Consider the following 27,730-nt stretch of genomic DNA (forward strand, 5'->3'; position numbering starts at 1 on the left):
TGGTGTGTCGCTTGGAGTATCCTGCCTACCGGGTCCTACGTCACATCCGAAGACGGTTTCATCTAGTGTTTGTTTTCTTTTTGTATATCCTTTTATTATTTTTGGCATTGTATTTGTGTGTAGCCATGTGACTATCTTATGGTTTTGGTGTTGTATTTGTGTTTAAGCCGTGTCAGCATGCATTGTATTTATTTGGTTTGTGTGGGCTTTCCTTCGTTTTTCCGCTGTGTTTCTAATACAGCCATGTGGGTTGCTCTATATATAACTGCGTGGTTGTGATTGTTTTATTCCAGCCGTGTGGGATGTGATTATAACTGTGTGGTTGTGTATATATTCCAGCCGTATGTGGCTGATGTATATTTGTATGTATTGATGTTTCAGATTGTCACCGGTATAGGGGAGATGTTGTCGGATTTTTGTCTGGCAGAGACTCCTTTGGGGGCGTGATACCAGTAGTCAACTGAGTGCGACCATGTGAAATCGCATGGTCATGCCCCCCTTCCAGAGCTGAATCATGGCCTGGCCATGCTAATGCTAATTGATTACTGAATTGATTAAGAATTTTGTATTCACAAACAGAAGGTCCCGTAATTGATTACCCAATCGATTAATGCCTTGAATCGGTTACCAAATTGATTAAGGGTTATTCTATTCGAGTAAGATAGGGCTGTAATCAATCACTTAATCGATTGGGAACTTACCAATCAATAAGTGACTTGTGCCAATCGATTAACACAACTTTGATCGATCCTAAAACTTTTAATTTTATAAATTTTAAAATAATTAAGTAAATTATAATTAGGAAAATTGTTTCCTAAATTGATTTACTTAATTAAAATTATTTCGAATATGTCATAAATTTAAATATATTATAATTCTATTTTGGAAATAAAGATATGTTATAAATCTGGTTTTAATAAATTGACGTGCATAGATTATATACACTTTTATGCATATTTTGATGCACATCTACTTGGATTTCATTAGCATAATCTATATTTATGGCACCCTATTTCATTATAATATCGTACTTCCATTATATTCTATTCAGAAATCCACTCTTTACTTGTTTTGATTGATAGGGCGTGATTTGGAGCGAAAATGGAGCAAAAACGTCCACGGGATCTACTCCGGAAGAAATCAAACTACGGTCATGTGAACTCACACAACCGTGCCACATTCTAGAGGCAAAGCAGACCTCAGCCATGTGGATTCACATGGCTATGCCATTCAGTAGAGGTGGGGTAGACACCGGCCGTGTGGCTTCCACATGGTCATGTGCATTTCCAAAGAGGAAAAAGACCCTGGCCATGTGGATCCACATGGTCGTGTGGCCTACTAGAGGAGGAGAAGAACAAAACTGTGTAAATCCACACGATCGTGCAATCCATCCAGACACCAAGCAAGACACAGATGTGTGGTGCCACACGACCGTGTCACCTGATCTGAGGCCAAGAAGCAGCTAGTGGTGTGGATGCCACACGGCCATGGCACGGGCCATGCCAGACCCATGCCCTGCTCTATTTAAAAGGTTTTTCTCCCCTTTTTCACTCATCGAGGGCTTGGAGATCCCTATTCCTTGGGGAAGGGTTCTCCTCCTTTGGGGGACCTTAGATCTTCCATCTTTGCCGATCCATCCATCTCCGGAGTAAGGTAGTGCTTCCAAGGACGTTACACATCAAAGATAAGCATCTCTTCTCTCTATCTGTAGGTATTGAGTTGTAGTTTGCTTCTTTCTTCATCTTTGGTTGTATCTCCCTTATAATGGAGTAGATTCTCTAGATCTAGGATGTAAGAAGTAGTTATGATGTGATGTGATGTATGAACTATGTATTTGGATATTTTCTATGCAATGAAGTGTTTATATCATGTTCTATTTGTGTTATACCTTGTATGTATTTGACGAAATATGTGTGAGGTTAATTCATGTAGATGTGAGAGATTTGTCTCTATATTAAGTTTGCTACTAGACTGGATAATCGGGGAATCCTTAGTGACAGAGGATACATATTCAACTGGACATATTATGCCCTTAGTTACAGAGGGCATTGATATTTTCCCACTTTCTAGAGTCAAAAGATCTTAACATAGAGACTAATCCTTGTTAGGGCATTATAATTAGAGTAGATACTCCAGTGCTACTGTTAGGAAGTACATTAGATAACTCTTGCGATTGTATGATCGGGAGGCCCTGTGAAAGAGGATAACCCTTTAACCAGATTTTCTAGAGTTGCTTCTTACTTAATGGCATTAGAACTTGGGTAGACTATCAGGTGTGACTTTTGTGAGGTTGTACCAAACTCTAGTTAGAAGCCCTACATGAGTATAAGCATAGAGTTAGGTAGATGAACAATGTATAGGGATATTAACTAGCATCATAATGAAATCAAAATCCTAAAATCTATCATCCTTCATTCACCTACGCTCCTCTCTCTCTATTCTCTCTTTCATCCTCTTTCTCTAAACCTTCTCTTCCCTCTTCTCAACCTCTCTTCTAGCATTCATGAACCAACCTTCGATTGTCTAGATAATTCACTATATAAAGTTAACTAGTGTTTAATCAACAGTCTCTGTGGGTTCGATATCTTTTATATTACTGATGATGTAGCCGTGCACTTGAGGGAACATAACAAGTTTTTTGCGTCGTTGCCAGGAACTATTTTTGATTAACATTAGTTAATTAGCATATGAGTTACTCTAGACATTTTTCTTTTTTACTTTTGTATATTCTTTCTTGTTTTTATTATACATTTTATTTTTTGTCTTTACATTTTACATTTATTTTTTTATTATTCAAAACAAAAATTGGTTGAGTGCCTTGATTATGTTAGATCTTCTATATATCCATGTGCTATATGATGATTTATCACCATGTCTTGTGAATTTAGTGTTATTATTTTAGGTGAGATAAAACATTTTCTTTAGTCATAGATTGATATTCTTGGCATTCAGGAGGCTTAAGTGCAAAGTATAATTTGGATGATGAGCAAAATATTGAATATCTGTAGTGTATGTGGTAGTTAAACCCATCCGTTTGCCGTATGCAACCTTTTTCAAAATGAAGCTAGCCCTTCCAAAGGATCTATTGATGATATCTGTATAGTTTGTGGCAGCTCATCCCATCCAGTTGCTATATGTCACTTCTTCTAAAAGACTGCTATCTCTTACTTGGAACTTCAGAATCTTTTAACCTGTACATCATGATATATATGATTCAGTTCCTATCACTTTTAGTTATGACTAGGAAGATCATCAAACTCAGAACTTTCAATCCCAGCATACTTTAGAGGAGGATGAATAGTTAATTTCACAGTAGCATATCCCTGACTCACCTCAACACTTTCATCAAGATGGGATGGATTATTAGAATTTTGAGTAAAACAATATTCAAAGTGTTGAGAAGCTTCTCAAGCAAATCAGAGTCCATCAGAATTTCAAGATAATTCATTATTAGATGGACCACAATAGTTGCAACATTATGAGCTGGCTGTCTAAGAGAAATCCCAAGACTTAGAGATCCTACTCCCAGTCAGATGAAGACCAAAATACAAGAATTAGAAGAGCTCTTGATGCAAGAGGGGATCTTGTTTCTCCGATCCCTACAACAAGTTGATTTGTCAAGTCCAAATTTGGAGCCTCAAATAAAGGATGATTTGGAGGGGATGTAAAACTGAAGGTGACTGTGATCATGATTCTGCAGCTCTATAGGACTCCTCTACTGCTTTGTATGGTGCTGATGTATTTGATAATACTCCATACACTAATAGGACCATTGATGCATTTTCAAGTAGTCTTGCTACAACTTCTAATTGTACATGCTTTAGTGATGATGGGATTATAGAGGATGCAGATGCTAATATTTGTGTGCAGCCCTCCGAGTGGAAGTGGTGGAAAGCCGGAGACCCCAAAGCTGGACACTCCCACCTTTGCCTATACTTTACTTTCATCATAACAAGGCCTTAACATCAACTGTGATCACTGTGCTCATGGCCTGGGTACTTCAAGTGAACCTTCTCCAACCATCAAGAAGCATCTTTAAGGAGAAAAAGAAGGAGAGAGAAATTCCTCTAGATGTGATTCCCATGATGAAAGCTCCCTCCGTATTATAGGCCATTAGCCAGAAAGTCCAAAGGTATCTCACTTTGACAAGATCACAATTTAAGTGAACTAAATAAGAGGTCGAGCTAATGACTTTAAACAAGCGCTTCTTGGCAGGAACCCCAAGTTCAATCTTGCTTTCATTTTAATTTTAGTTTCTTTCTAGTTTCTTTACTTCATTCTTAATAACTCTAATCCTTCTACTTAATTTTTCTTATCTATTTCTTTTTGTAGAATTCAAAGTTGTGGAGGAATGTGAGCATCTTCAAGCACATGAATGTCAGCCATTTCAAGCTCATCACTTGATAACTTCTCTAACTTCATAAATCTCCTCCATATTTCATATCTTACTTTCATTGGGACAATGAAAAGTTTAAGTCTGGGGGGATGTTTGGGTTTAGTTTAGTGTTTGTCATATTTCTTAGTTTTTGTATATTTCTTTTTTCATAATAAAATTTTTTCTAGTTATATCATTCATCATGCCATTGTTGTTTGTTCCTCATATTAAAATTTTAGCATCTTTCATCTAGATATTTATATTGTGTGATTTGGTATGATAGTATATCTATTGACCTATATTTTCCTATTGATAGTAGCATAAAGTGAGCATTGTTATTACTAGAAGAATTTGAATGTTAGTCTTGTTTTAGGATCTCTTCACATTATGCTTGACTTTGATGGTAGATATTTTTAAAAATAGTCATGATTCATAGAACCGAACTAGTACTCTTAGTTCTATGGTGACCTCTCAACTACATTTTGGTTACTGGATAAACTTAGATCATGCAAGATCATTTGGAAAAATCAATCCCCCCCTCCCAAAAAAAATGAAGATTTATTCAAGTTTGATACTTTGTAAACATTCAACAAAAAAAAGAAAAAAAAATAAGAGATAAAAAATAGTTATCATAAGTGGAGACTAGTAATTCACCCCTTTGAGACTGAGTTAGGTTACTAGGGAAATGAATGTTATGTTTCTTTTGATACTAAGTATTCCTTTAAGACCTTATGTAGATAATGCAAAACATTTTTGTGGGGGATGAACCTTGTGTGTGGCAGGTAAATGTCTATCGCTGGAAGTATGAAGAACATGGTTAACTGAAAATTTGACTAGGTTTAGAGATTGATACTTGAGAAAGTTAAGCCACTTATCACACTGAGCATGGAGAACTTCTACTTAGGCCACACTCAAATAATTTTTATATCATACTCATCAATGAAACTATATGATAGGTTTATATTGATTCATTAGGGATTATTACATGCCATCTACACATAAATCTAGATTGCGGGTTTTACTTAAGGACAAACAAAGGTTTAAGTCTAGGGGTGTGATGTGCGTAGATTATATACACTTTTATACATATTTTGACGCACATCTACTTGTATTTTATTAGCATAATCTATGTTTATAGCACCCTATTTCATTATAATGTCATACTTCCATTATATTATATTCGGAGATATGCTCTTTGCTTGTTTTGATTGATAGGGCACGATTTAGAGCAAAAACGTACACATGATCAACTCTAGAAGAAATCAAACTTCGGTTGTGTGAACTCGCACGACCGTGCCATATTCTAGAGGAAAAGCAAACCTCAGCCATGTGGATTTACATGGCCATGCCATTCAGTAGAGGTGTAGCAGACACCGGTCGTGTGGATTCCACAAGGGCGTGTGCATTTCTAGAGAGGAAAAAGGCCATGGCCGTGTGGATCCACACTACCGTGTGGCCTACTAGAGGAGAATAAGAGCACGACTGTGTGAATCCATAGGGACGTGCAACCCATCTAGAGGCCAAGCAAGACACGACCGTGTGGATCCACACTACTGTAACACCTGATTTCTTTGTATTTAGACATTTTCCTATGCAATGAAGTGTTTATATAATGTTCTATGTATGTTGTGCCTTGTATGTATTTGACAAAATATGTGTACGGTCAATTCATGTAGATGTGAGGAATATGTTTCTATGTTAAGGTTATTACTAGACTGGATAACCAGGGGATCCTTAGTGACAGAGGATACACATTCAACTAGACATATTATGCCCTTAGTGACAGAGGGCATCGATACTTACCCACTTTCTAGAGTCAAAAGATCTTAACATAGAGACTAATCCTTGTTAGGGAATTCTAATTAGAGTAGATACTCCAGTGCTACCGTTAGGAAGTACATTAGATAACTCTAGCAATTGTATGATCGAAGGGCCTTGTGACAGAGGGTGACCCTTTAATGGAACTTTCTAGAGTTGCTTCTTTACTTAGTGGCATTAGAACTTGGGTAGACTCTTTGGTGCGACTTTTGTGGGGTTGTACCAGACTCTAGTTAGAAGCCCTACACGAGTATAAGTATGCAGTTTGGTAGATGAATAATACATAGGGACATTAACTAGCATCTTAACCAAATTGAAATTCAAGAATCTATCATCCTTCCTTCACTACGCTCATTCTCTCTCTACTCTCTTCTCTTAATCTCTCTCTCTCTTCTTCTCTTCTGATGGAGTCAAAGAAAGAGAGCAACAAGATAACGATATGGATCATGGTCAACCTAATCTAGATGTTAATGATGATCCATTATGCATCAATGGAGGACCAATTACAAGGGCTAAGACTAGAAATATGAAGGAAGCACTTAATGTACTAATTGAAGATGTGAAGGCCAAAGCTACTATTGAAGAAGGTTTGACCAAGAGTAAGTCCTTCAGCATAGTCAACCTAATTCAAGCCTTAGATGAGCTTAATTAGCACTTAAGTCTCATGTCTATGTAGTAGGGATATGTAGGCTTAATTTAGACTCAATTTCTACTTTTATTTGGATTGTAATAAAGCCATAAGCTTAAAATGGCTATGTAGTCTACATAGACCTTTACTAAATGGGCTTTCTTTTGGCCTTTTAGGATTTTTTGGTCACCTTATAGCTATAAATAAAGGGGGTGACGACCACACATGCATCTTTGACACATTTTTCAATCTAAAGCACGGTGAGGCTCTCTCTTGTTGGTTCTTCATTGAACTTGAACATATCAAGGCATCTCCTTGTGGCGTTCAAAGACTTATCAACCTCAATCCCAAGGTTGTGGCGTCTTCCATCTTATATAACAAGGTTCGTGCTTTTCTAAGCATTGGGTCGAGGTTTCTTTCATCCATCTTATCGTCTTTAGACCTTCCTTCTTTCTGTTTTCAATTCGTTGTGGGTTCTTGAGATATCTTTCTCGTTGGGTTCACATTATCTTCTCTCTCTCTCTCTCCCTTACATTTGTGAATGACCTTCTAATTATCTAGATAATTCATTGTGCAAAGTTAAGTAGTACTTAATCAACAATCCATTTGGGTTCTATATCTTTTATATTGATGATGTAATCATGCACTTGTGGTTTGTAACAAGGTTTTGGCGCCATTGCTAGGGATTGAACCCGAGTCACCCGCGTGACAGGCGGGAATGCTCACCACTATACTACATGGCATACTATATGATATAAATATGACATAAATTTAAATATATTATAATTCTATTTTAGAAATAAAAATATGTTATAAATCTTATTTTAATAAATTGATGTGCATAAATTATATACACTTTTATGCATGTTTTGATGCACATGTACTTGTATTTCATTAGTATAATCTATGTGTATGGCACCCTATTTCATTACAATGTCGTACTTCAATTATATTCTATTCGGATATATGTTTTTTACTTGTTTTGATTGATAGGATGTGATTTAGAGCGAAAATGGAGCAAAAAAGTACATGGGATCAACTCCGGAAGAAATCAAACTCCGGTTGTGTGAACTCACACTGCCGTGCCCCATTCTAGAGGCATAAATCAAGATTTATCAATCAAATTAGGAAACCAATTTTTAAATTTAATTAACATATCTTATCAAAAATCTCTGTATGAATCAAGAATCTTTAATTATTTTAAAAATAAATTTCTAAATTAATTTCCAAATAATTTAGAAAATAAATAATTAATATTTTTTTAAAATTTATTACATAATAGTTCAAGTCTTGATTTTTTGTGATTTTCTAAATTTGGTATTTCCTAACAATTTAAAAAACTTTCTAAAAATGAGATATTTTAATAAAATCAAAAATTCTAAAAAAGATAATTTTTATAATTTAATTTAGAATATCTTAAATCTAGATTTTTAAAGAATTTTAGAATCTTTCTAAATTTGCTATTACCTAACAAATTAGAAAATTTTCCAAAAATATAATATTTCTAAAAATTCTAGAAAATTTCAGAAATGATAATTTCTAAATTAACAGAATATTTTTAAATTTAACTTTTCTAAATTATTTCAGAAACTTTCCAAAGGTGAAGCTTGCTCTCTTGGACTTGTCTTGAAGAAGAGGAAGAAAAAGCAAAAAGAAGATGTTCTTCCTTTAGGTGGTACCCATCAACAAGAGAAGAACCTCTTATTGTGGTCGGCAGTAAGAGAGAGGGAGAGGGAGAGAGAGGTATTGTATTTAGGTTTCCAAAACCTAATCAAGCGAATAATGAATTGTATATTAATTCTCTCTTAACCATATCAACATATAGTCCTCTTTAATGAGTTGTATTAGAAAGCCCAAATCCAACCCAATTTGGCTTAACAAAAAATTAGCCCATTAACCCCTTGGTTTAGTTACAACTAAATCAAGTTGGTTCATGGCTAACCCAAATTGATTCATGACTAAACTAAATAAAGCCTAACTCTTTTATAAGGGATGTGACTCATCCGCGCTTCTGTTCCGACAAATATTTTCATATTTATCTTATGTATGGTCGAACCAAATATTTATCTCTTGATTTGAAAATCCTATTCTCTAACTTATTTTATGTCTTTTAGAGACTCATACTACATGTGACCCAATAGGTTCTCAATTTATCTTGGTAATCCATAATTAACCACTTAATTATGAAATGATCATGAGTAGCACCTAATAGTCTATCATGATCCCCAATAAAGCAGAAAATCATAGTTGATCTCAAAACTAATTCTGAACCCTTCGGTAGCTATAGTGAGTCATGCCTCATTCTTTTTATTCATCTTATACCCACTTGGTTCAGGACATGGTCTATGTATCTATCCCCACTATACTGACTATCTCACACATAACCCAAGTAATACTTCATCATTCTGTGGATTCAAATTACTCATACATGTGTATAAGAGTCTCATACTCTTAACATGTGATACTTTGGCTAAAAACTTTGAGTAATAATCCTAACGAGTGGTCATAGGGTATATGCCTCCTCGCAAGGAGTAGTAAATCCTCTATGGGCTATGCAAAGATATTCGGACACTTTAACTTATACCCAATCATCTCGGGTCCACACCTCTAAGAGATACTTTCTTAAGATGTCAAAGTATAAGTCTTTATGACCAAGATGACTTGTATACCTCAAGTCGAAGGAAACTTACACTTGAGCTGCAGTAAGAACTTTACAGACATATTCATATATGTAGAGAACCATATAAAGTTTTACAACAAGTCACTCTAATGAACTAGTTACCATAACTAGTGAGAAATAGCTACTTGGCCGAACCAAGGAGTATAACCCATACTAGTCTTACAGAATTGATGATATCCAAATGCACCAATTCGACGACTAGGGAAATTCTAATAGTTCATAATTGTACATGTAGAGATAATCACAAGTTGTAATCCAATCACAAATTCCCTCATGCTATGAATTGTATTACAGATATTCAGTAAATGAGTTTAAGACTATTCAAACATATAATATGCACTCAAATAGTAAATCTATATTTATCAAATAAATAGTAAAACCATAAGATGATTGCTTTAGGACAACCCTCAAAATCTAACACTCCCAGTTGGCGTAATGTCAATTGCCATAGTGTCTTATACCATAAGTATGGACATGACTCTCAAATTTGCTTTATGGTAGAGCATTTGTCAAAGGATCTGCTAGGTTTCTTTTAGTGGAAATTTTCTCTGGTTGTATTTCTTTCCTACTAATGATTTCCCTGATCAGATGATAATGGGAAAGCACATGTTTAGATCACTGATGAGACCTAGGTTCATTTGCTTGTGTAATGACTCCAGTGTTATCACAGTAAAATAGGTAATGCTTCAATAGTAGATAGAACCACACCAAGTTCAATAATGAATTTCTTGATCCAAATTGCTTCCTTTACTCTTTCCAAAGTTGCAATGTATTCCACCTCATCGGTAAAATTTACAACAGTGTCTTGCTTGGAACCCTTCCAACTAAATGCACCTCCATTTAATATGAATATGAAACCAGACTAGGACTTGGAGTCATTCTTGTCCATCTGGAAACTAGCATCCATATACCTGTGTATGATCATATCACCATCTCTATATATCAAGAACATATCCTTATCTTTTCTCAAGTACTTAAGGATTGTCTTGACAGCCACCCAATGATTCATTCCTAGATCTAATTGGTATATGCTCATAACATAGCATACGATACATCAGGCCTTGTATATAACATAGCACACATGATAGATCCTATTGCGGACTCATAAGATATCTTATCTATGCAAATTCTCTCATCTTTTGTGTGTGGCCACATAAACTTTGAAAGGTGAATTCCAGCCTCATAGGTATGAAACCTTTCTTGGATTTATCTTGGATTTAGATATGCTAAATTGTTTTAGCACTCTATCTACAATGTCGACTATAAAAGACCAAGTAACATTTTCAGTATATCTCTATAGATCTTCATCCCTAGGATATAAGTTGCTTCTCCCATATCTTTCATGTATAATATCATGTACAACCAAACTTTCACTGACTATAGAACTGGCACATCATTTCCTATAAGTAATATGCTATCAACATATAATATTAGGAATATGACCACACTCCTACTAATCTTTTAATACACATAAGGTTTGTCTGGATTTTATGAGAAATTAAATTGTTTGATCGCTTCATAAAAATGGGTATTCCAACTCCTAGGTGCTTGTTTTAGTCCATAAATGAACCATTGAAACTTGCATACTTTATTCTTATTAACATATGTGAAACCTTTGGGTTGTTCACATACACTTCCTCATGTAGGTTTGCATTAAGGAAAGCTATTTTCACATCCATTTGTCATATCTCATAATCATGATTAGCTGATATGAACAGGAGTATTTGAATAGATTTAAGCATGGCTACAGGTGAGAAGGTTTTGTTATAGTCAATATTTTACCTATGACGATAACCTTTCGCCACCAACCTTGTCTTATAGGTAATTACTGTTGGAACCCCAGGTTGTTTTGATGTGATCAAACAAGTTAAGTTAGGTCTTGTGGTATTTTGACCTTGTGTCTAAGTGTATAGGAACTTAGGAGCACAGGAAGTCGAGCGGAAGACGTAGCTAGTGAGAAGGACGGCACGAGAGAGAGAGCCGACAGGCTCGGTGCGTCTGAGGGGTGAGGTGTTGCGGAAGAGTACACTAGCAGATGAGAAGGGAGAGTGCAGTGTTTCTGAGGGACGAGAAGCCGTAGCGGAAGATTGATCGAGGAGCAAAAGACGTAGCCAGTGAGAAGGTTATAATGGGAGAGGGCCGATGGGCTCGGTTCATCCGAGGGACGAAGAGCTGTGGATGAGTACACTGGTGAACGAGAAGGAAGCACACGACGATTTCGAGGTGCGAGAAGCTGGAGCGGAAGCCTGCTCGAGAAGGCCAAAATTGGGTTTGGGTGAGCCTTATTTCAGGTGGCCGAAATCACCCAAACGAACGGAACCAGAGTAGAAGACCCAGATCGAGGTGAGCTGAACCGGAGCATAAGTCCCAGACTGAAAAGGTCAACTAGGTTAACTTTGAGGTCTGAAGGAGATAAAACTTTATCCCCCTGCAGGTGCCTAGAACCCTTCGAGGCTCCCCGACCAAGGCTATAAATATAGCCTTGGTCCAGAAGCTTTTGAATTAACAAGAAATTGTAATACAACACTTGTGCGCTCTTCATTATTAGTTTAGCTTCTCATTTTGTGCTTTCACTGCTGTAAGAGGCTTCTCCGCCTAAAGGAGATACTTAGTGTGTTTACTTCCTTGGATTAACAACCTCCCCCGTTGTAATCAAGTAAAAATTGTGAGCCTCTTCTTATAGCTTATTCCTTTATTTCAATTTATGCAAGTGTTCTTTTAAAAGTCCGAGAAGGGCATTTGTTTTTAGATTATGCAGGACTATTCAACCCCCCTTCTAGCCTGCGACCAAGGGACCAACAAGTAGTATCTGATCCAGGACACCTCAGAAGGACTAACCGTCGTCTAAAGCAACGAGATGGTTGGAGCTAACATCTATCCACTAGTTGGGAGTTCATGTTTTAAAAGCGACGAATGGAGTTATTTCTTAAAACAGATTTCAATATTTTACTAATAATGAAATATGATTATGAAGCACCAAAGAATGCGAACGGAGAAGAAATTGAAAAACGCCTCTCGACCAAAAAGCAACGCGGCGATTTCATGTCAAACGGTAAGGCTGAATATCATCTCATAAGTGTACTACTGGTGGAGGATCTCGACAGAATCAGCAACTACCAAAGTGCAAAAGAACTGTGGGAAAAGTTCTTGAAGCTCCACGAAGAACCGATTAAAGCTAAATTTAACTCCTCGATGGACACTGAGTCGTCGTCAGAAGAATCCGAGACTGAAAAAATTGTCGGGACAACCCTTATAGACGAATTCCTTCCCGAGGACATAGAAAGCTCATCCCAGATGAGCATCGATGAAGGGGGAGAGTCTTCGAAAGAAAGCAGCTCAACAGGGGGAACATCAGAAATCGACAAGGTAAGTCAGGTACGGTCTCTACCACCTGACAAAATGTTTAAATTTGTTAAATTATTAACTAAAGATGGTTGCATGCTAGAAAAAAAAATAAAAAGCTGAAATTAATTTTAGACAAGTCTTGTCTGTTAGAAGATTTTAAAAGATTAGAATTTAAAAATGATAAATTAAAATTGGAAAATGATAATTTGAAAATACAAATAGATATTTTAAAAAATCATGCATGTTCAAATAATCAACATATTAGAAAATTTTATGGATTAAATTGGTACCATAGATATCATAAGGGATAAATTAGGAACATTCCAAAGAAATATGTCCCGAAGAAATTTCTAATTAATCCAGTTGGTTGGAACCTATATTAGTTTCCAAAGTCTTTCTTTTCTTGAACTTTAATTTAGACTTCGCGCTTTCAGCGAGAAAATTAAACGTTTAATTTCCTTATGCGACTTTGTCTAGAAGTGGTTGATGATCTAATAACCAAGAAGGCCTAGTGCCTCGCCATAGCCGGAAGCCAAATATTGAAAAAAATTGTTTAATTGACTAACTGATAAAGCATTAAATTAAAATTAGATAATGCTTTAAATTGTCTTTTCAAACATTTTTTTTGGAAATTCATCAAATTTCTTTTGCAAAGTTCTCTAAACTTAGAAATTTCTTTTGTAAAGTTTTTAACTTAGAAATTTTCTTTCTGCTTGAATTTTACTTAGAAATTTTTCAAAATTTAAAGTTTCTAAAATTATTGCAAATTCTTTTTGGTGATATAAAAAATCATCTTCAAATTTTTCAAAGTTTTTAAAGTTACTACCCTTAGACTTGTAGTGATACCTCATTTTTTTTGTGATCAAAGGGGGAGAAGTAAAATATTAAGTCTAGGGGGAGGTAGATCAAATTTCTACAATTTCATGCAAAATTTATTACTCTTGATTTATGTTGGTTTACCTAACTTAACTTGGGTTGCTCACATCAAAAAGGGAGAGATTGTTAGAACCCTAGGTTGTTTTGATGTGATCAAACAAGTTAAGTTAGGTTCTGTGGTATTTTGACCCTGTGTCTAAGTGTGCAGAAACTTAGGAGAATAGGAAGTCGAGCAGAAGACACAGCTAGTGAGAAAGACGGCACGGGAGAAAGAGCCGACGGGCTCGGTGCGTCTGAGGGACGAGGTGCTGCGGAAGAGTACACCGGCGGATGAGAAGGGAGCGTGTAGTGTTTTCGACGGACGAGAATCTGGAGCGGAAGATTGCTCGAGGAGCAAGAGACGTAGCCAGCAAGAAGGTCAGCACGGGAGAGAGCCAACGGGCTCGGTGCGTCCGAGGGACGAAGAGCTGCGGATGAGTATGCTGGTGGATGAGAAGGAAGCACGTGACGATTCCGATGGATGAGATGCCAGAGTGGAAGCCTACTCGAGAAGGCCGAAATTAGGTTCGGGTGAGCCTTATTTCGGTTGGCCAAAATCACCCAAGCGAGCGGAGTCAGAATGGAACACCCGGACCAAGGCAAACTGAACCAGAACAGAAGGCCCAGACCAAAAAGGTCAACGAGGTTGACTTTGAGGTCCGGGTGCCCGGATCCATTCAGGGCGCCCGAAAGTCCGGGCCGTGGAACCCTTCCGGGCGCACGGAATGTGACTTTGACCGAATCACGTTTGACCACGATCCGTTGCGAAGGGGATAAAGCTTTATCCCCCTCCAGGTGCCAGGAACCCTTCCAAGCGCCCCGACCAAGGCTATTAAATATAGCCTTGGTTCAGAAGCTTTTTAATTAACAAACAATTGTAATACAACACTTATTCGCTCTTCATTGTTAGTTTAGCTTCTCATTTTGTACTTTCACTGCTGTAAGAGCCTTCTTCGCCTGAAGGAGATACTTAGTACATTTTCTTCTTTAGATTAACAACCTCCCCGGTTGTAACCAAGTAAAAGATGTGAGCCTCTTCTTTTAGCTTATTCCTTTATTTCAATTTATGCAAGTGTTCTTTTAAAAGTCCAAGAAGGGTATTTGTTTTTAGATTGTGCATGGCTATTCAACCCCCCCCCCTCCTAGCCGGCCACCAAAGGACCAACAATTACATTACCGTCCATGTAAGTTTTTTTTTAAAACCCACTTGCAACCTATAGGCGTAATACCTTTAGGTGGGTTCACCAAATTCTAAACTTGGTTTTCATACATAGAATCTATTTTTGACTTCATGGTTGTAAGTCACTTATCCTTCTCTAAACTATTCAAAGCTTCTTCATAATTAGTAGGTTTCTCAACCTCAATGAGTAACACATCATTCGTTTCTCTTACAAGATCTCCATATCTCTCAGGAATATTGCATGTCCTACCTATTCTATGATGAGGTTGTATCATAATTAGTTACGGTTCTTGACTAGGCATCTCATTAGTGTCTATTGTAATCTCTTGAACTTTATCAAGTTCAACTATACTCTCACTTGTTTCCTGGAAGAGAAACTCTTTCTCCAAGAATATAGCATACCTTGAAACAAACACTTTTTGTTCTAAGGGGTGATAGAATTGGTAACCTTTAGTTTCCTTAAGGTATCTAATAAATAAAAACTTATCTGACTTAGTGCCCAACTTGTCGGATACAATCCTCTTCACATAAGCAAGACATCCCCATATCTTCAAATAAGATATAAGGGGTTTCTTACTAGTCCATACCTGATATGAAATAGTTGAGATTGCATTCGTCGAGACTCTGTTTAGTAAGTAAACAGCTATCATGACTGCATAACTCCAAAAGATTTTGGAAATATTTACATTATCCATCATTGACCTAATCATATCCAATAGGGTTCGATTATGTGTTTTTGATACACCATTATATTGTGGCGTTTATAACAGAGTCTATTAAAATAATATACCATTGTGCTAGGACCTGAGCGGCCAGCAAGAGAGGGTGAATTGCCATGAAAAAATAAGACCAAACCTTTCTTGATCTTATATCTTGATTAAGACAAACATTTGTATAAAAAAAAATTAATAAGCTAAATAATTAAAGAAAGAGTCATAGAAATTTACTTGGTTTACTATAAGAACATTGCTAATCCAAGACTCTAAAAAACTCACTATAAAGATCTCCATCAGGTAGAGTAGCCTCTTACAACGTTGACAGCTCACAATTAGAGTAGTAGAAAACTAAAGAAATTTGTTTACAAGTGAATAATAGAACTACTAAGACAGTGCTTTATTTATAGCATGCTGGTCGAATATGATCATTTGCTAACATGGTAACTCCAGGCTCCTGGTAGGCTCCGGGCACCTAGGCGTGGATAAAGTTTTATACGTATTATAATAGTTCACAACGGCTCGACGAAGATAAACATTTCTGGTCTGGGCGGCTGGACTAGGTCTGGGAGCTCAGACTGTGTTGACACAGTCCCCTTCGAACAACGCTTGATGAGGCATCCCAAGGGGCACCTAGGGGGTATGGGCGCCTGGACCAGGTCCGGGCGCCGGACCGTCCAGGCACTTGGACGTTGTCCAAGTGCCCGGACAGTCAATGGCCCATTGATTGTGTAAGGAACTAGAGCGCTAAACACATAAAAAGAGCAGTGAAAAATATCTGGTTTCTATCAGAAGATTCATGCGAAGGAAGAAAATATATACTAAGTTTTAACATGATAGGGAGTAATACCGTTGATGCATGTACTCGATCTCCCGACAGCTAGGATCTCTGCACGATCACCTGTCCATGCCTCTTTCGGTATCCAAACGAACACAATAAAATGGAGAAGGCCAACACTCAAGGTTGTGCTAGCAACCTCTAATTAGTTTCAGCCAAAGAAAGAGAGGAGAAGAAGATGAATAAATTCATGCTCAAAAATGAGAGGAAAAATGCTCTTGTACTTCATCCAATGAAAATACTTAATGAGCATTAATTCACTTAATGAGACTTAATAAGCATTAACACTCCATTAAGGCCATTTTGGAACTCTTCATTTTTGAATTCAATTTCAAAATTAAATGAATTTCAAAATTACCTCTTCTAGTGTTTCATTAATCTCCATTTATCCTCTTTAGTGAATGAATTCACTTGAGTCTAACTCAAGTCTAATTCGGATAAGATTGAATCCATATGGTTGGATTCACTTGAGTTTAACTTAATGATTCTAATTTGGATGTGTCAATCATCTCATAATTGACTCTTAGAGCTAATACTAACAATCTTCCACTAGCTCAAGTGTTAATCACTAAAATAATCTCATCCAATGGTTCATCATATTTTAGTCAAACTAAAATGAACCTATCTCCAAATCAATATGTTCTTTGTGTGTGACCCAATAGGTTCTTGTAACATTGACAATGTCTTTAAAACTATTTTAGATACATAAGCAATGAGTAGCATCTTGCAAGACATCATTGCAACCCAAGTGATGAGAATGTCGAGATCCGACTTAACCTTTCTGTGGCTATTATCTTGTATGACTCAATCCTTCTATCCTTGATACCTAGATTGATCAATGAGGCATAAACTGTGTCATCCTCTTATCAATTTTTGTGTTTCTTGATCTCTAAGTAAACACACTCAATCAAATAAGTTCAATATCTCATATTGACTCATATGAGCATGACCATGTTTTCTTGTGTCATACTAATTAAGGGGCCCACAAATATCGCTTCTAACATATGGAAGGGATAAATCCATCTACATCACTCACATCCCTCCGCATAATTCATTGCATACCCAGTGATTGACTTTATAGTCCACCCTATTATAGATGATGTTTGATGATACCAAAGTACACAACTACTTATATAGGGAACCGTAGTGACTTCAGGTCTAAGAACTATTCATACCAATAGTCATATGAGAATGTTTATGATACTCATATAATGATCCATGAAACATTCTCATGGTGGGTCATTTAATATATATTCTCTAATATATACCCATGTGTTAACCTGATATCTTATATCCATGGCTTGTGAGATTAAGTCATCCATTAACCTACATGCTAGTCTCAATATATTAATATTATCCTTGTAATGCTTAACTAGGAATAATTTAGAGTAGTATTCTATATATATCTACATATCTCACTATCAATTCAACTAATAGATATGTTGTAGATTAGAACCTATTATTATCTTAGGATATTATTATACTTATTCATTCGGCACTGAACTGAAATAAATATAATAACAAACTTTTTCTTTTATTTACTAATGAAATATGATACAAAAAGTGTACTTGTCAATCATCTCATAATTGATTTTTAGGGTTGATACTAGCAACTTTCCACTAGCACTAGTGTCAATCACTGAAATATTTAATACATGGTGACCTAGTGTGACCATCATGCTTCCTCTATGCCCAAGCCTTGGTCAAAGGATCCGTAATGTTAGCATCAATTGATACTTTGCATATCCTCACTACTCCTCAATCGATGATCTCAGTAATGTGATGGAATCGACGTAGTATGTGTTTGGATCGCTGATGAGAGTGAGGTTCCTTAGCCTGCGCAATAACCACATTATTATCAAAATAGAGGTCTATTCGGTTTGGTATACTAGGAACGACACCAAGCTCTGTAATAAACTTCCAAATCCAAATTGCCTCCTTTGCTGCAGTTGAAACAACAATGTACTCATCCTCTATTGTAGAATCAGCGACTATGTCCTTCTGTGAACTCTTCCAACTCATAGCACCACTATTTAAGAAAAATACATACCCTGACTACGATCTAGAATCATCCTTATCAGTTTGGAAGCTAGCATCAATGTAACCCTTTACAATAAGCTCTTTATCACCTCTAAAATTCAAGAAATAATCTTGAGTTTTTCTTAAGTACTTAAGAATATTCTTGACTGCTATCCAATGACCTTCACCTGGATCTGAATAGTATCTGTTCGTCATGCTTAACGCATACGAGACATCTGGGCGAGTACAAAGCATGGCATACATGATAGACCCTACAGCAGATGCATAAGGAATATGATCCATGCGGTCCCTTTCTTCTTTAGAAGAGGGGCATTGAGTCTTCAAAAGACTCACACCATGTGACATCGGCAGGAATCCTTTCTTGGAATTCTGCATGGAAAAATGTTTAAGAACATTGTCAATATAAGCACTCTAACATAAATCAAGCAATCTCTTAGATCCATCTCTATAGATCATGATGCCTAAAATGTAAGCTGCTTCACCTAAGTCCTTCATTGAGAAATAATTCTCAAGCCAAGTCTTCACTGACTGAAGAGTAGCGATATAATTTCCAATGAGAAGTACGTCATCTACATACAATAGGAGAAAGATCACTGTGCTCCCACTAACCTTCTTGTAGACACAGGGTTTGTCTTCATTCTTGATGAAACCAAACGATTTGATTACATCATTGAATCGAAGATTCCTGCATCTAGAAGCTTGCTTTAATCCATATATGGATCGTTGCAACTTACATACCTTTCCAACATGCTCTGGATCTACAAAACCCTCAGGTTGTGTCATGTATACATCCTCGAGTATATTTTCATTAAGAAATGTGGTTTTAACATCAATCTGCCAGTTCTCATAATTATAGTAAGCGACAATAACAAGCATGATCCGAATGGACTTATGCATCGCAACTGGTGAAAAGGTTTCATCATAGTCTATACCAAGAATATGCTTGAATCCTTTAGCCACCAATCTACATTTATAGGTATGCAAAAGACCATCAATGTCAGTCTTCAATTTGAAGACCCAATTACGCCCAATGGGTTTGATCCCTTCAGGTGGATCAACCAAGGTTCATACTTAGTTAGTGTACATAGATTCCATTTTGGATCTCATGGCCTCTAGTCATTTCTCAGAATCTAGGCCCTGAACAGCTTCCTAATAAGATGTAGGCTCATTGAGACCAACTAGCACTACATCATCTTTGTCAGACAAGAGAAAAGAATATCTCTTAGGTTGACGACAGATCCTATCAGATCGGCATAGAGCTTGTGCTACTTAAACATGTTGTTGCTCCACAACTTCTTGTGGTGTAATAAAATCATGATCCACAGCATCTTGTGGTTCCTATTTAGTTTCCATCAATGTGTCAGTGCTAGTTTGTGTATCTTGAATTTCTTCAAAATCGACTTTACTCCCACTAGTTTTTCTAGAAAGACATCAGTTTTGACAATAAACACTTTAATTAAATGAAGCTTAGAGTTTATGGTGGTGAGCATAAGGCATGATACATCTAATGCATCATCTTGATGCTTCTTATAAGCATCCCTATCAGCTCTAGTGGCAGTAGTGGGGGGTGCTTTAGGAATGGTATGCTCTAGGAAGTACAGTTTTCTTTCTTGCTTGAGAACTATTCTCAAATTTTTGTACCAGTCTCGGAAGTTAGCTCCATTGAGCTTGTCCTTATCAAGGACAGATCATAGAGAAAGGGTATTGGACGTATTTGACGATATGGTAATCTACAACAATAAAATATAGAAATAAGTATCATATTTAGGTCATTCAATTAGGACTTTAATTAAATGATTCTCCTAATGAATTATAAATCTTGGTAGGAGCAAGTCATGGATATGATTTTACCCACACTACTAGCTCCAAATCCAATCGGATGACATTCATGTGGGATAAGATCCAGGTTATACCTCATCTTGAGTTAAATTTGGCTAATCACCCAAGACTTAGTATAACTTAGGTAGGTAACGTTTACCAATTGCATCATATGTAACTCTTGTAACATTTGGTGAACAAAACTATTTGTTCATTTGCCCGTCTTATGAAATCCACATTATAGCTCATCTTGAGTTAGTTTTGGCTAATCGCCCAAGACTAATATAACTTGAATTTCATCATATGAGATATGCCTCTAAGTTCTCAATCCAATTGATATAACTTAGTTAAGTTACACCCAGATTTTAATAGTCGGACATCACAATTATCCTGTCGCACTCTAGCAAGATAAATTGAGTCACTTTGCTTTGACAAAATCTAACTACAATTGATCGAGCTAGAAGTGAGTACCAAAATTTGGTAGGCATATATTAAAAGGACCTAATTATTGTTAAACTACACATGTATCACATACAATCATGGCACACATCAACATATATGATAAATTAAACGTGATATGGTTATGGCCCCATAAACTATGATCTTCTCAAACTAATGAGAAGATTGAAAGGTCAACATAGGTCTAAGTATCTTCTCCAAATGCTTCCTTGGTTGTCGTGTGTTATTGTCCTTCTCCCTTTTCCACCATCATCCAGTAGACTAATTCTTATCTAATTTGTACATTACAAACCTAAAGAAATCTCGAGTTACATTCGAGGGTAGTATAAATTTATAAGAAGAGTAATAAAAGATGAAGGCACGACACGCGGGCCGTATTATGAATTACAACACACATCCAATCACATTAGGGTTAAAAGCCATAACGATACACCATGTCATATACATATTCACAATATCCTTATGACATAAATCTACTATGATTTCAACAACTAATTATGAACCGCAACGCCACGGTAGTCCAGTAAAAAATTATTTCGCATACTCATTGTATGAGTTGCTGCCATACCCGAAACCCTACAACTCACAAAATCGAGAGACCATGTCTTTCACAACACTTTGGATGAGACCACCTTGCTGTTCACAACTTCTATTGGCCGAAACCTTGGAAGTATATTTCTATCAAACGAAATAGGTTATAGCACTCATTCATAACAAGTATGAAGATGCTATATCCTTTAGTTTGTTCATATACTCACTGTTTCATTCCCAACAGAAAACTCATAAACATGGAAATCATAGTAAACCTATCATGCAATTTCTATATCACATATAAAATCTAACAACTTAGTATATGCCTTCGCAAGTGGCTCTGATACTACTATAAGGAACTAGGGCGCTAAACATGCAAAAAGCGCAACTGAAAACATCTAGTTCCTATCAGAAGATTCATGCGAAGGAAGAAAACATATACTAAGTTTTAATATGATAGGGAGTTATACCTTTGATGCATGTACTTGATCTCCTGATAGTTAGGATCTCAGCACGATCACGTATCCGTGCCTCTTTCGGTATCCACATGAACACAAGAAAATGGAGAAGACTGACACTCAAGGTTGTGCTAGCCTCCCTCTAATGAGTTTTAACCAAAGGAAGAGAGGAGAAGAAGATGAATGAATTCAAGCTCAAAAATGAGAGGAAAACTGCTTTTGTACTTCATCCAATAAAAATACTTAATATGTATTAATGAGCATTAATACTCCATTAAGGCCATTTTTTTAACTCTTTATTTTTTAATTCAATTTTGAAATTGAATGAATTTCAAATTTAACTCTTCTATGTTTCATTAATCTCCATTAATCCTCTTTAGTGAATGAATTCACTTGAGTCTAACTCAAGTCTAATTCGGATTAGATTGAATTCATATGGTTGGATTCACTTGAGTTTAACTCAATGATTATAATCCGGATATGTCAATCATCTTATAATTGATTCTTAGAGCTAATACTAAAAGACTGTCAGGTTTCTCCCAATTCCAGCTCCGTTCACTTGGGTGATTTGAGCCATCCGAAATAGGGCTCACTAGAACCCATTTTTCAGCCTTCTCCTCGAGCAAGCGTCTGTTCTGACTTCTCGTCCCTCAGAAACACCGCACACTTCATTTTCGTCTACCAGCATATTCTTTCGCAGCACCTCATCCCTCGAAATAGGGCTCACATGGGAGAGATGTCCAGGTGTCTTTCATGAGGATTTGGGGTTGTGAGGCTTACGTTCGACGTCAAGTCTCAGACAAGTTAGGACCCAAATCCGACAAGTGCTATTTTATTGGATATCCCAAGGAAACTAAGGGATATTACTTCTACATTCCCAGTCAGCACAAGGTAGTTGTGGCAAAGGCTGGGGTCTTTCTAGAAAGGGACTTTGTTTCTAGAAAGACTAGTGGGAGCACGTTCGATCTTGAAGAAGTTCATGATGCGAACAATAGCACTGATGCCTCGATGGAAATTGAACTGGAACCACAAAGTGTTGTGGATGATGTTGTTCCACAAGGAGTTGAGGAACAACAACCGATTCAAGTAGACATACCTCTTCGCAGGTCTGATAGGGTACGTCGTCAGCCTGAGAGATACTCATTTCTCTTATTTGACCATGATGACGTTATGCTCATAGAAGATGAGCCTACCACCTATCAGGAAGCTGTGATGAGACCAGATTCCGAGAAATGGCTGGAAGCCATGAGATCCGTAATAGAATCCATGTACACCAACCAAGTATGGACTTTGGTTGATCCACCTGAAGGGGTAAAACCCATTGGGTGTGAGTGGGTCTTTAAGAGAAAGACTGACATGGATGGACTTATCTATAAGGGTCGCTTGGTAGCTAAAGGTTTCAAGCAGATTCATGGTATTGACTATGATGAAACCTTTTCTCCAGTAGCGATGTTTAAGTCCATTCGGATCATGCTTGCTATTGCATCCTACCATGACTATGAGATATGGCAGATGGATGTCAAAACCGCGTTTCTAAATGGAAACCTACTCGAGGATGTGTACATGACACAACCTGAGGGTTTTGTAGATCCACAGCATACTAGTAGAGTATGCAAGCTGCATTGGTCCTTTATGGACTAAAGCAAGCTTCTCGGAGCTGGAATCTTCGATTCGATGATGCGATCAAACAGTTTGGTTTCATCAAGAACGAAGATGAGCCTTGTGTCTACAAGAAGGTTGTAGGGGACATAGTTGTCTTCCTCATATTGTATGTGGATGACATACTACTCATTGGGAAGGACATCCCTATGCTTCAGTCTGTCAAGACCTGGCTAGGGAGTTGCTTCTCAATGAAGGACTTAGGTGAGGCATCCCGCATTCTAGGGATACAGATCTATAGAGATAGATCTAAGAGATTGCTTGGACTAAGTCAGAGTACATACATTGACAAGGTACTCCTTCGGTTTGCCATGCAGAATTCCAAGAAGGGATTTCTGCCGATGTCACATGGCGTGAGTCTTTCGAAGACTCAAGGTCCCTCTTCTAGAGAGGAGAGAGATCGCATGGATCAGATCCCTTATGCCTCAGCCATAGGATCGATCATGTACGCCATGCTATGTACTCGACCTGATGTCTCGTATGCTTTGAGCATGACGAGCAGATACCAGTCAGATCCAGGTGAAAGTCACTGGATAGCGGTCAAGAATATTCTTAAGTACTTACGAAGGACTAAAGAATATTTCTTGATATATGGAGGCAATGATGAGCTAACTGTAAAGGGTTACAGTGATGCCAGCTTCCAGACCGATCAGGATGATTACCGATCGCAGTCAGGGTTCGTGTTTTGCTTAAATGGTGGTGCTGTGAGCTGGAAGAGTTCGAAGCAGGATACAGTAGCTGATTCTACAACAGAGGCCGAGTATATTGCTGCATCAGAGGCAGCAAAGGAGGCAGTTTGGATCCGCAAGTTCATCACTGAACTTGGGGTGGTTCCTAGCATCGCTGATCCAGTTGAGCTCTATTGTGACAACAATGGAGCTATAGCACAGGCGAAGGAACCTCGCTCACACCAGCGGACCAAGCACATACTACGGCGCTTCCATCTCATTCGAGAGATTATCGATAGAGGAGATGTGAAGATTTGCAGAGTACCTACAGAGGCTAACATCGCAGATCCCTTGACCAAGGCTTTGGCACAGAGGAAGCATGATGGTCACACTAGGTCATTAGGCCTTAGAGCCTATACTGATTGGCACTAGTGCTAGTGGGAGATTGTTAGTTAGAGCCCTAGAGCCAATCATTTGATGATTGTATGGACTCATTGTATCATATTCTTGTATATTAATAAAGACATTTGTTTGGTTATTATACTTATTTGTATTAGTGCCAAATAGACTAAGTATAATAGCGTCCTTGAGTAGAAGGTTCATACCTATATCAATCGATTAGTTGAATCGATAGTGAGATGATATTGGGAACACTACTCTAAATCATTCCTAGTCGAGTATTAACATTCAGGGACAATGTTAATGCAATAAGACTAGCATGTAGGTCAACTCGATGACTTGATCTCACAAGTCATGGATATGGAGATATCAAGTTGACACATGGGTATGCATTGGAGAATGTATACTGAATGACCCGCCATGAAAAAGTATCATGGATCGTTATATGAGTGTCATATACTTTCTCATGTAGCTATTAGTATGACTATTAGTCCTTAGACCTAAAGTCACCATGGATCCCTACATAAGGCGTTATGTACTTTGGTTTCGTCTAACGTCACCCGTAACTGGGTGGACTATAAAGGCGATTACTGGGTATATAACGAATTATGTAGAGGGATGTGAGTGATGTAGATGAGATCTATCCCTCCCATATGACAGGAGCGACATCGGTATTCTTGATAGAGTGAGACCACTAAGTGCATGGCCATGTCCAAATGAGTCAACATTAGATGTTGAGCTCATTTGATCGAGTGAGTCTACTTGGAGTTCAAGATTTAGATTGATTAGAGGATGACACGGTCTATACCTCATATTGATCAATCTAGATGTCTAGGATAGAAGGACAATGTCACATATTGTGAGGAGTCACAATTAGTAGTTACAAGGTGATGTCGGATCTCGACATTCTTGTAACTTGGGTAGTAATGATGTGTTGCTAGATACCGCTCATTACTTATGCTCCTAAATGGGTTTAGGACATTGCCAACGTTACAAGAACCTATAGGGTCACACACTTAGGACAATTAGATGGAGATTAGGTTCATATGATGAACCAAGAGGATTAGATTCATTTGATGAATCAAATTGGATTAAGAGTAATCCTAATTGGGCTAACTTGAGTTTGACTCAAGTTGATTCATGTGTTCAATAAGTCTAATTTTGATTTTGACTCATTGAATCAATTTAATTAAATGAATTAGATTCATTATATTAAGTTGGCTTGAATCAAATGGTTAGATTAGATCAACCATGGAAGAGATTGGGTCAAGTTTGACTTGACTTAAGAAGGAAGTCCAAAGGTTAATTTTGACTTGACCTTTTGCCACCTCATTGGTGAGTTGGCATTAGGTGGACCAATGATGATACTCCACATCATCATGGGTGCCACCTCATGGAAGTTACAAAGTCATTCTCTTTAATGGTTTCAAATTAATTGCAATTAATGCAATTAATTTGGGGGTTTTTACCATGGAGAGTGGCCGGCCACATTTGATTTTGAAGTGAATTCATTTTTCCATTCAAGTGGTGTATCTTCTTCTTCCTCCTCTTGAAGCTCTTCCTCTCCCTCTCCCTTTCCTTGGCCGAACACTCCATTGGTGCTAGCACACCTTGTGTTTTGGTCATCTCCTTCTACTTGTGTCCGTGTGGATACATATAGAGGTTGTCTACTTTGACAACTAGAGATCCTGCGACATCTTGGACAAGCAGGAACGCGAAGGGCTTCGCTACAAGGGTAATGATCTTAACTTTAGTGTAGATCTAAAGTTTTTACAAACTCGTACAAGAAAAGGTTTTTCGAAATTTTGTTTACAAATCTTTGCACGAGATCCATGGCTTTGGGTGACTCGGGGTTTCCGCGACGCGAAAAAGTGATTTTCGCGGCCCGAAGAACCCAACAGATCCATTCCGGGCGCCCGGACCTCCTTTTTCCTGCATGTTCCTCACCTGCAAAACAAGGTTAGTCCGAGCAAAATACCCTGCAAGACAGTGTTAGAATCTGATAAAGCATAGTAACGAATAACTGACAGTCTTTGGACTGTCCGAGTCTGACTTCGGATTTCCAACCGGAAACCCTAGGTCGACCCGACGCCTATTGTTCCCTCTACGGGGAACGCGTCCTCACCTACTCCACTCAGGAGATTTACCTGATGCCAGTCTGGTCCTCCAGACCGACTGGACTTTTCGCCTAGGGTTACCACCCCCTAGGACCTAGGGTTACCGCCCCCTAGGGTTTTTCTCCACCTAGGGTTACCACCCCCTAGGACCTAAGGTTGCCGCCCCTTAGGGTTTTCCTCCACCTAGGGTTACCGCCCCCTAGGACCTAAGGTTGCCGCCCCTTAGGGTTTTCCTCCACCTAGGGTTACCGCCCGCTAGGACCTTAGGTTGCCGCCCCTTAGGGTTTTCCCTCACCTAGGGTTACCGCCCCCTAGGACCTAAGGTTACCACCCCTTAGGATTTTCCCTTTGCCTAACCGCAGCTAGGACTTTCCTGAAACACTTATTCAACACGTTAGATCACCACAAACCTTAACTTTGAATCCTTTGCCATTATCAAAACTCAGGTTCGATCGTCGGATGCTCCCCGCACCAACATTTAGTACAAATTGTACTGCAGACAAACTCTTCTACATCTTTGAGCAAAAGATAAGCTTGGAGACCTTGAACCTTTTGGATCTAGCATACTCATCAAACAGCTCACGAAGATGATAGACAATATCATAAGCATTCAAATGCTCATGTTGGTTCTGCAGTTTAGGAGTCATAGTGCTAGCATGATGCAAGTTATAAGTACATAATCACCTTATGTTTCTAATGGCCCAACAATTGATCTGCAGTTGTATCGGCATCAAGACTTGTGGGAAGAGGTTCATCAAGGAAATAAACTAGCTTCTTAGCTTTAAGAACAATTCTCAAACTTTAAAATCAAACACAGATTAATAGAAGTCATAATTAAATGATTAATCTAAAAATATAAAAATGAGAATATATGAGAGACATGATTTTATTTATTTAAATAATTTACATGTAATAAAAGTCTGCTTATTATCAATTCAAATAACCTTATTTTGAATTTTGGAGATGGTAGATTTTCTCCAAGTGGGTTGATATCCATCATAGATAAGAACAACCTTAACTTTGGCCAACAAGTCATTCTTAGCTATAGCAGTAAGTAATAAATTTACCAATTGTATATTGCTTATATGC

Source organism: Zingiber officinale, chromosome 7B (assembly GCF_018446385.1).
Source record: "Zingiber officinale cultivar Zhangliang chromosome 7B, Zo_v1.1, whole genome shotgun sequence".
NCBI classification, from domain to species: domain Eukaryota; kingdom Viridiplantae; phylum Streptophyta; class Magnoliopsida; order Zingiberales; family Zingiberaceae; genus Zingiber; species Zingiber officinale.